This window comes from Convolutriloba macropyga, unplaced genomic scaffold (assembly GCF_964194025.1).
Source record: "Convolutriloba macropyga unplaced genomic scaffold, txConMacr16.3 SCAFFOLD_6411, whole genome shotgun sequence".
NCBI classification, from domain to species: Eukaryota; Metazoa; Xenacoelomorpha; order Acoela; family Convolutidae; genus Convolutriloba; species Convolutriloba macropyga.
Window position 1 is genome coordinate 820 of NW_027453702.1, and position 9,678 is coordinate 10,497.

At 32.9% G+C, this 9,678-nt stretch overlaps 1 long non-coding RNA gene across 1 annotated transcript; it reads right to left on the bottom strand.

The window, feature by feature from the left end:
* Positions 1 to 2,750: 2,750 nt before the first annotated feature.
* Positions 2,751 to 5,569, bottom strand: LOC142358487 (uncharacterized). Its single transcript, XR_012761825.1, has 2 exons — positions 5,526 to 5,569; positions 2,751 to 3,168 (listed from the first exon to the last, which is right to left on the bottom strand). It is a non-coding gene; the product is annotated as an uncharacterized LOC142358487 (long non-coding RNA).
* Between the last annotated feature and the right edge of the window lie 4,109 nt (positions 5,570 to 9,678).

Consider the following 9,678-nt stretch of genomic DNA (forward strand, 5'->3'; position numbering starts at 1 on the left):
AACGATAGACAGAAACCGTGAAACGCTCCAGGAAAATTTGCAACGTGTTACGGATACATAAGGCCCAAACATTTTAAAAATAACCTTAAGCAAAAAAAAAATTTGTAGCAGTGCCTGATGATGTATCTCTGCGCCAACAACTCATCGTCAATGTTTCTATATTCTTTAAAAAATAAGAAATCTGCTGTGCTGAACAGATAGATAGCGCTTGTAATTTTATAGTCACCTGGACTGCAGCTCTGCATTAATTCACTACTGAATCATGCTATTTCAAACTTCTCTTTCCTTTACTTCGTAAACTTATGATCTAGTCACTTTTTATCCCTGCGAAGCAGCTACCATTTGTCAACATTCCCACCGTTTTTCCACTTTAGCCCTGATATTAGCCCGATAAAGACAAGAAGCACGCTGAACGGTTCCGGAAGTGTACATGCTAATTCGGCTTGCTGAAGGGGCGCAAAATGTTACGTTACTACTGTTTCTGAGCTAAGAAATCAACACGATAAGGTCAATTCTGTTTTCATGGGAAGAGTAAACCAGATTTCGAATGTTCGTACTGGCTCACTAAAAACAACTTTGCTTGAAACAATATTGCTAAATAGCACGGATCATTACTTACGTGCAGTTTTTGCATTTTAAATGTCTGTTTCAGTAAACGCAATAGAAAACCTGTCTCTGATTTAAAACTGGTTATTCGAAAAAATGGACATCATGAGGAAATTCTCATGAATCATTGCGGTGTTTTTGCTTTTCTCACCTTTTTTTACAATTCATGGATAGTATTTTGATTTCTATTCAATTTAGCTGATCAATCAGTGACTTCGATATCACTTAAATGAACTTACGTCGATCAATCATTACACACTAACTAAAACAAAATTACATGAGATTGTCAGCCTTGACTTCACAAATATAACTTTGCTGAAGACAGCCAGAAACAAGTCTAGTAGACAGCAAAACTGATGAAAATTTTATTTGCAAAACTCAACTTTAAATCTATCGAGCAATCTAAAGCAAACGCATACTCTATGCAAAAAAAAATTATGATCAGTCAAAGCTGACAGATCGATAATTTACGTATGAAAAGATAGGATGAAGTCATCGATAAAAAACGACCCGGGTTGACTTCATAATAGAAAAAGTTGTAAAATTACAACTTTCTATTATGTCGTCTATGAAAAGTTGTAATCTTAGAACTTCCATATAATGAAAGTTGTAAATTATCAAATTTTTAGAGAAATCACTAACACGGCTAAAACAAAGCACAAATAATGCGTTTCAAAAAATTAGTAAGAAAAAAAAATGGAAAAAAGTTACTTTTCAGTTATACCGTATTTATGGAAAAGTTGTAGTCATAGAACTTCATAATAAAAAAACCAAGCTTCAGATTAATCTCGAGTGCGGTTTTCTTCACTTTTTTTTACAATATCAAAAAATAAAGCCTTTTGGTTTCAGTAAAACTCTAATCTTATTCAAATCAATATCTGAGGAATTTAGTTCCAATTTGTCTATAGCTGAAAACAATCTTCTCGATTTTTGCCTTCTCGAGGAACTTTCAGCAATTATTTGCAAACATTCAGTTTATCTTTTCAGTTTACGGAAATTATTCAAATTGAAGATTATGCATCAAGAATCGATCATGAATGAGCAAAACTCAGGCAAAAAGTTTGAGGGCAATCTCGGAAATTATTCAAATTGACGATTATGCATCAAGAATCGATCATGAATGAGCAAAACTTAGACGTAAATTTTGAGGGAAATTTCGGAAATTATTCAAATTGAAGATTATGCATCAAGAATCGATCATGAATGAGCAAAGCTTATTCATTATTCAAATGGATTGGCCTTATACCTTTTAGTTGGAAAAATATCTTGACATGACAAATTTAATTGATAAACCAGGCAATTAATAAATCAGGCAAATTTAATTAACAAATAAATCAGGCAATTAGAAATAAAGCAGAAATAATTTAGAAAAGAAAAAATTTTGAAGTTTTTCACTCTTTCATTGGGTAGAATATGTCCTCTAAAGCATTCTGCTATCGGGTGCTCGAAAAATTATTTCAATTTAAAGCTTCAATAAAATCTTAATTTATTATTAAATATTAAACCACTTTTGCATTCTCAAAATGCGCTCATTTAATTAGGCTCGATTGCGGATTAGAGATACTTTTAATGTGAATAATAGATACCTAAATTGAGCGGAAACGTACTACAAGATTTGTTACCTAGTTTTTGCACCGAATGTTCTTTTATTTCGAAAAATTGGCGGAACCCCTTTTGCGAAAAGTAAGATACAAAGGATGTCATCTAATTTCGTTTATTTTATGTAACTAATTTTCTAGCCAATTTTACTAAGGCGGAAAATTTGGGGTATACCTCTGTACTGTAATGTTAACACTATATTATTTTTTCGCTTTTAATGACATTATTTTGAGATTTTTCTCAAAACTTTTCCTGTTCGGTTATTTTTTAAAGGATGACTCTACACTAGTGTTTTCATGTGTTCTGACTTCTTCATCTCTAACTTTCAGGAAATTTTTAAAATTGAACGTTAAGCTTATTTATTGTTCCAATTTGCGTAGCTGCAACTATGTTTCTCAGCAAAAATTTCTAACTCCGTTTTAACTTCCGTGTTGCACCATTTCGCTTAAAATCCACATTTTCTACAGCTCGAAAAAAATAAAAAACGTAGACAATTATTCTACCTTCTTTCAAACTCTTGATCTCAAATTTAAAATTTAAAAAAGTACTGTAAAAAATTGAATTTAGCATCGAAAAGGAAAATTTAATTTCAGTTTGTTATTAATAAATCCGAGCTAAACTATAAATGCGTAAATTTTTATATACATCCAGTTCCAAGGTACGCATCAATGGCATCATGTCTTCGAATCTCAGTTGAGGATTCCCCTAAACGCAATTGCCATTGTAGCAATAATGGTGACCATTACAGTCACCGTGACCCTCACATTCCACCGCTCGCTCCCCGAACTCAATCGGCCCGGGTAGTTGCCCCCGTTGATGGAAAAAGTCACCATCGTATCTTCTGAATGCTCTGTTGTCGGTTCCTCGGCCGTAGTAGTCGGCGTGAGCAATCGCGACCACAAGAACAAAAAGTGCAATTTTGCAAAGCATTTTGACAGTTGACTGAAAGATGATTTTTGGGATCTGAAACAGAGAAATTAAACCAAAATATTGAAGAAAATTTTCACTTTTTATTTGATCTCATAACACCATATGCCCGAACTGTGAATTTTTGTTCCGAAGTGAAAAGATATTTCAGACTCACCATCTGATTTGAAGTTTACGCGGAATTGAAGAAGAGAAAATTAGTTAAAGTTTGATCTTTTGACAAATAATGGTTCAAATAATATAACATTTACATAATAGTTAAATAATAGAATTATTTTTGACAAATGATGAAATTATAAACTGAAAGCCTCAACTTTGAAAAATAACTTATCCCAGTCGAATTCGAATGGTTATCTTGCAAGATTCTGGCAGATTCTGCCAGAATCTTGCAAGATTATGCATAATCTTGCAAGATTTCTGCCAGAATCTTGCAAGATAACCATTCATTCTGCCAGAATCTTGCAAGATAACCATTTTTCTGCCAGAATCTTGCAAGACAGCAATTTTTCTGCCCGAATCTTACAAGATAATCGTTTCTCTGTCCGAATCCTCTATTATATCCACTTTTTTGCACAAGATCCTACAAGATGAATTGATTAATGTAAGTAATTCTGACAGCAAGAGATTTGCGCGAAAGCTCTTCTAAAGTCCTTCGAAGCTCAAAAAAATGGCAAGCCGTGAATAATCACAATTTTTGGGCTTTGGCGAGAAAACTTAAGCGCAAGGAGCTGCGTAAAAAGAAAGGAAGCTGTTTAAGATGCAAATAATATCACATAATTTTTACATCAGAAAAGGTAATCTAGACGTGTACTTTTGTAAATCGTGATCAAGTTGATAAACAAAACAGTCTTTAATAGTAATTTATTTTGTGTTAACAGTTCTCAAAGGTATATTTTAATTTGTTTTCTTCAGATAATTCATATTTCCAGATTAAAAATCTATTTAAATTTATTATTTTTCTTAAAAAGCACGCAACTGATTCTTAAGTAAATTTCTGGTCAAAATGAAATGTTTTGCATGAATGAGAGCTATTAAGAGGACAGCTCGACCGGAACGAACTTGCAAGAATTTTGCAAGATAACCATTTTTCTGGCAGATCTTGCAAGATAACCATTTTTCTGGCAGATCTTGCAAGATAACCATTTTTCTGCCAGATCTTGCAAGATAGACAGTTTTTGCAGGATTCTGGCAGAATCTTGCAAGATAACCATCTGGTCTCAACTGGGGTAGTTTTGAAGATAAGAACTTTGCCTACATGTTCGATCGCTTGCATTAATTTTAAAGATGCTTATAGTTATTAAGATTTTGTAGATTTTGTAAACATATTCTTTTTTTTAAAATTACTGCATATTTCGTGAAAAATGAACTTTTATAAGTTTTGAAAAGGCTGAAAATTATCTCGAAATTTCTCTGTTTAAACGTGAATTATCATAGTAACTCAAACATTATTTGACTATCCATATTTTAGAAACTTTGAACTTAACTATCAAGCAGACTACATCATTATCGGTTCTTCTTCGCCGCAAAATCAGACTTTTCCTAATTACATTGAGCTAATTTGTGTCAAAAAAGGAAGACATAATCATTATCCATTTTATCCCTTTTAATACTACTCCAGTCGCATTGTTTTTTAAAGGTAGTAAAACATCAAAACTATTTAGCGCCCTCAGTTTTTTACCCGTTTTTCTCATTGCTTTATTTTCAAGCATATCTCTTGAACCTAATCAACTACAAGTGTAAATTTCCGATTTAGTGTTTCTTAAGTATGTATCTTAACTATATGCCCATATTGGTTAAATACTACATTCATAATAACAAAAATCAACAGATTTTATTTTAGATTATAAAGAAAAGGGTGGGCATGGAGTTTAGTTATAAACAAACTGCTAATTAGTTTGAGATTTCAGGAGCTACACACGTACAACTTGATCAAGGAACTTAATAAGGAAACTTGAATTTTGATTGATCGTATTTATTGAATTTTTTAAAGTGCAAAGATCGTCAGTCATATCACTGTGGGCCAGTTTTTCGTTTCCAACTTTTATTTAGTTCACTTTCGCCCCTAAGACAAGTGTAAATTGTCAGAAAAAGATTAGCCTTCTAAATTTTCTTTCACCTCGCCTGAAGTTTTTTTGCGAAAACCAGTTAAATTTTCTCTCACGCATTTGTTAATTTAAAAATTTCTTTTGAAGTTGAAAAGAGAAGCTGTGGCAGCAACTGAAGAAATGTTGATGTCGAAAAGTTCTTAATCTGATAATTTTTTTTGAGCATGCTTGATGCTTTTGGTAGTAACAAAATTAATTGACAAAAAAGTTCATGAAATTTATCTGACAAAAATTTTTGTCAATGATAAAGATGCACTATGAAAACGGATAGGAGTTTAAGTAACTTACCTTTCAACGCAAGTTTAAGCTCAGAGTTTTGACTGATTTTAGCGAAAAACGAATTGAAAATGATTATATATTTCTGCAAACGTTTTTAATTTGTTGATCACATGGACCATTACATGTATGTTAGCCACAGACAGAGACCGATGATTTGAAAAAAAAGTTCAAAATTAGTTCTTGTTGCTTATCCCGCCCGAAGATAAAAACAAATAGTCTCATTTCTCAAGAGTTTTGCTGCAAAGTAGTTGTACACACCCAATTAAGATTAAGTAAATAAATATACGCAACGTGTTTTATCAAAATGATATGCAAATAAATTGCTATTGAACAATTTTCTCCATGTAAAATATCTGCTCAACTACTTTTATTGAGTTTTTAACTCATTAAACAATAAATTAAGTTTGAAACTTGATTTCATTACTATGCAAACGCGACAAAAACGAAAGAGCTCTTTATGAACATTCAACTACACATAAATGAACTGTTTTGTCTATATTTAGTGAAATGCACATTGTTTTTTAATGGCCATTAATCTTCTATAAATCGTATATCAGAGCTGATGTTTGTACTTAATTAAATTTGATGAGTAAAAAAACAAAAAAATATTAAAAAGGACCTCCTCTCTATTTAGATTACTATTTTTCACCACAAGGCGACACTGCTTGCTTCATGTTTACTTGGACAAAGTCTGTTATGCTGCTATATACATTTTCTTTTATAATTCAGATTTTTTGTTAATTGTTTTGGTATTCAAAATTTGTGTCTCTGCTTATCATGCATAACAGGTTGTAAAAATAACTGCACATAGCAAAGACCCACCTCTAAAACTACAAGTATGAACTTATTTTTATTAATTGATTCGCTTCACTCTTTTTTTGACCAGCTTGTTAGATGCAACATCAAGTGAGCCAGCAATATGAATTAATGCTATTTATGAAATCGAGTTATACTTTCCTAGATTACAAAATGAAAGTTTCTGAATGTTTTCAGTCTTTCACTAAATTCTTCATGCAAAATTCACAAAAGGAAAAATATAATGTTCTTTTATTTATTTAACTTCTAATAACCAGATGGGAAATTTTTTATATTTCACCGAAAAAACAAGAGAGGGACCGAAGGGATCGCGGGGATCAAATCTCGAAATGTCATAGAAATAGATGGATGAAATTGTTAAGACCGAAAAAACTATTTGTTGGCTGAAGAGACTGAGACTATTATCACACCCACCGTACATACCAGAATACAGCACTGATAGGAACAGCCGGCACGAAGATCGGCTACAAACTTGAGTTTTTCTTGACTAATTAAAAAAATCTGAGCAAGCAAAACAACTTTAAAATTCAAACATAATTTTAACATAACCAGTACCATCTAAATTGATAAATTGAGACAGTTGTTTGCTAAAATATTACACCAACTGTGATCTTGGTCATCTTTTTTAATCCTTTCTATTAAGCATGTAGCCAATCAACTCGTGGCCGACAGGGCATTTAGCCGACAACCAAAAATTAGAAATTTCGCCAAAAATTAAAGTAAAATCAGCGATAAATTTAGTTCTGAAGCTGTGATTGGCCAATTTAAATCACTATTTCGTAAGCGGACAAATATACCGTCAACTAGCGTAGCGAAGGTCTCTCTGTGGTCGCAACACCCCCCCTCCCTTCCCGCCGTCAGGGGGGGGGGCTTGGCCACGGAGAGGCCGAGAGGAGCGCCACCCGACCACACACCAAAGATAATGGTCCGCCGAGCTACTGATTTATGGTCCAATGAGACTTTTTGACCAATTATGATAAAAACTGTCGGCTAAACTTCTCATTTTCTCCTTGTCGGCTAAACGCCCTGTTCGCCATTTTTCCTAGCAACCAATCAACTACCAGCTAACTATTTTATGGCAAGCATATCACCGTTGAGCCGGTTCTCAATGGCAGAACAAGTATTTTTGAAGTTTAATATTATCTTTTAGGACATCGATCAAAATGGTAAAAAGGGAATTTTGCTAGTAAATTATCCGCGACTGGATGTTTACGGGGTCTAATCTGTCGCTACTAATGTGAAAACGGACAAGTACTACCTGATTTCGAACCAGCACTCTTATTTGCAAGCCTATTGTGCAATATATTACACCAGCTTCTCTTACTCTCTCGAATTTGTTCATCCGTTTTAGTGCAATCTCACGTTCTATTTTGTACCTCGAAGCTTCCTATCTCTAATAAAATATATGTTTACTCAGTAGATCTTCCTGTCAAGCTATTTTCAGTGGATTTTTTGCCCAATTTTCATTAAGCTCTTCACTGTCAACGTTCTAATTATGATCGTACTGAATATTCGCGCGCTCTGTTTTATGTTTTCTTGATTAAAAACTATTATGCAGCTATATAAACAGCTATGATTATTTAGATTTTTTGTGATTGTGTTTTTAGCAAACAAATTTTTTTGGCTTATAATGCATAACATGCTGTAAAAAATATTTGCCTCCCCTGCGATTACCCACCTCCATAAATGAACGCATGAACTGATTTATCAGTTAAATTGTTTCAATAATTAATTTTGGTCTGCTCTTGAATAGAAGGCCACATGAGACCACCATTTAAAAGTTCAATTTCAATCAAATCTTTCTTTCCAAGATTGCCAATTGAAAGTTTGTGGTTTCTCATCATTCAACAAATTTTTTATGCAAACCTAACAACAGGAAAAAAAGATTTTTTTAATTTAATTAATTTCTATTTTTCAGATTTTTGTAATGCAGGTTAGTAAAACATGAGAACTATCCAGCAAAATAGCTTAAAAGAAGTATGTCATTGTATTAGAGTCTATCGTACTATTCAGCAAAAAAATTATTTTCCCAGAAGTTTTCCAGATTATTTTTCCCAGAATCTTAGCAGGCAAAACAACCAAGAAAATCAAGCAGAACTTTATTTCAACTAGTAGCATAAAAAATAATAAGTTGGCTGAACGCAACTCTTGTCAAAACGGATACGTACTGAATTCGAACCAACATCTATCTCTTAAACTAGACTAAACTGTAGAGACTCATTGATGTGCTTCTGATTGATCCAATATAAAACAAAGAAAATTATTATTTTTTTTGTAAAATGTATTCTCAAAAAAATTTCCCTGCTTCTCAAACAAAAAAAAGTTTCTGAACTATCTGACTCCATTATACAGAAAACAATGCAAACTTTGTTCATATTGCGCACTTTATTTTGAGAAGTGAAAACGTATTTTTGATGTTTTGACAATTTTTATATTTCTGCTGAGTTGTCTGTTTACCAAGAACCATTTATGATCCTAGTAAGTTTGCTAAAATATCATAAAATCTGAAATGACTTTGTATGATTAATAAGATACTTTTATGACATTCAACTCAGGAAGACGTTGAATGGAGATTGACGCAGTACAATGGCATTTTAAATTTGAGCCGAACCAAGCCGCTTTAGAACTTCAAACTCTGCTTTTCTAAATGCAGCAAAATATGTAATATGACAACGTATAGACTAGCTTTCATCTGTTTTAAGAGAACCTGCCATCATTGGTCAGAATTTTTTTGATTAAATATATCGTTACTTCCCTGATCTGTGTGTCATTACAATTCAGTATTACATCATAAAATTTCCGTTATGATTTTTTCTATGACCACAGTTCTGACATTATTTTCACATTCTCGAGCTATATAATTCCACTTTCAACACTGGAAGTGCTATCCCGGGCCGAGGTGTCAACGCTAAAAAACGCAAAATCATGTAAGATTGGCGTTGAATGCGTTGAAATTATATAAGATCTACACTTGAGCGTAGATCTTACATAAATTCAACGCATTCAGCGCCAATCTTACATAATTTTGCGTTGAATTTTTGCGTAGATCTTACATATTTAGCGTTGAATTTTAGCGTAGATCTTACATATTTAGCGTTGAATTTAGCGTAGATCTTACATAAGTTCAACGCATTCATCGCCAATCTTACATAATTTTGCGTTGAATTTTGGCGTAGAACGTACATATTAAGCGTTGAATTTTAGTGTAGATCTTACATATTTAGCGTTGAATTTAGCGTAGATCTTACATGAAATCAACGCATTCAACGCCAATCTTACATATTTTGCGTTGCAGTTTGGCGTAGATCTTACATATTTAGCGTTGAATTTTGGCGTAGATCTTACA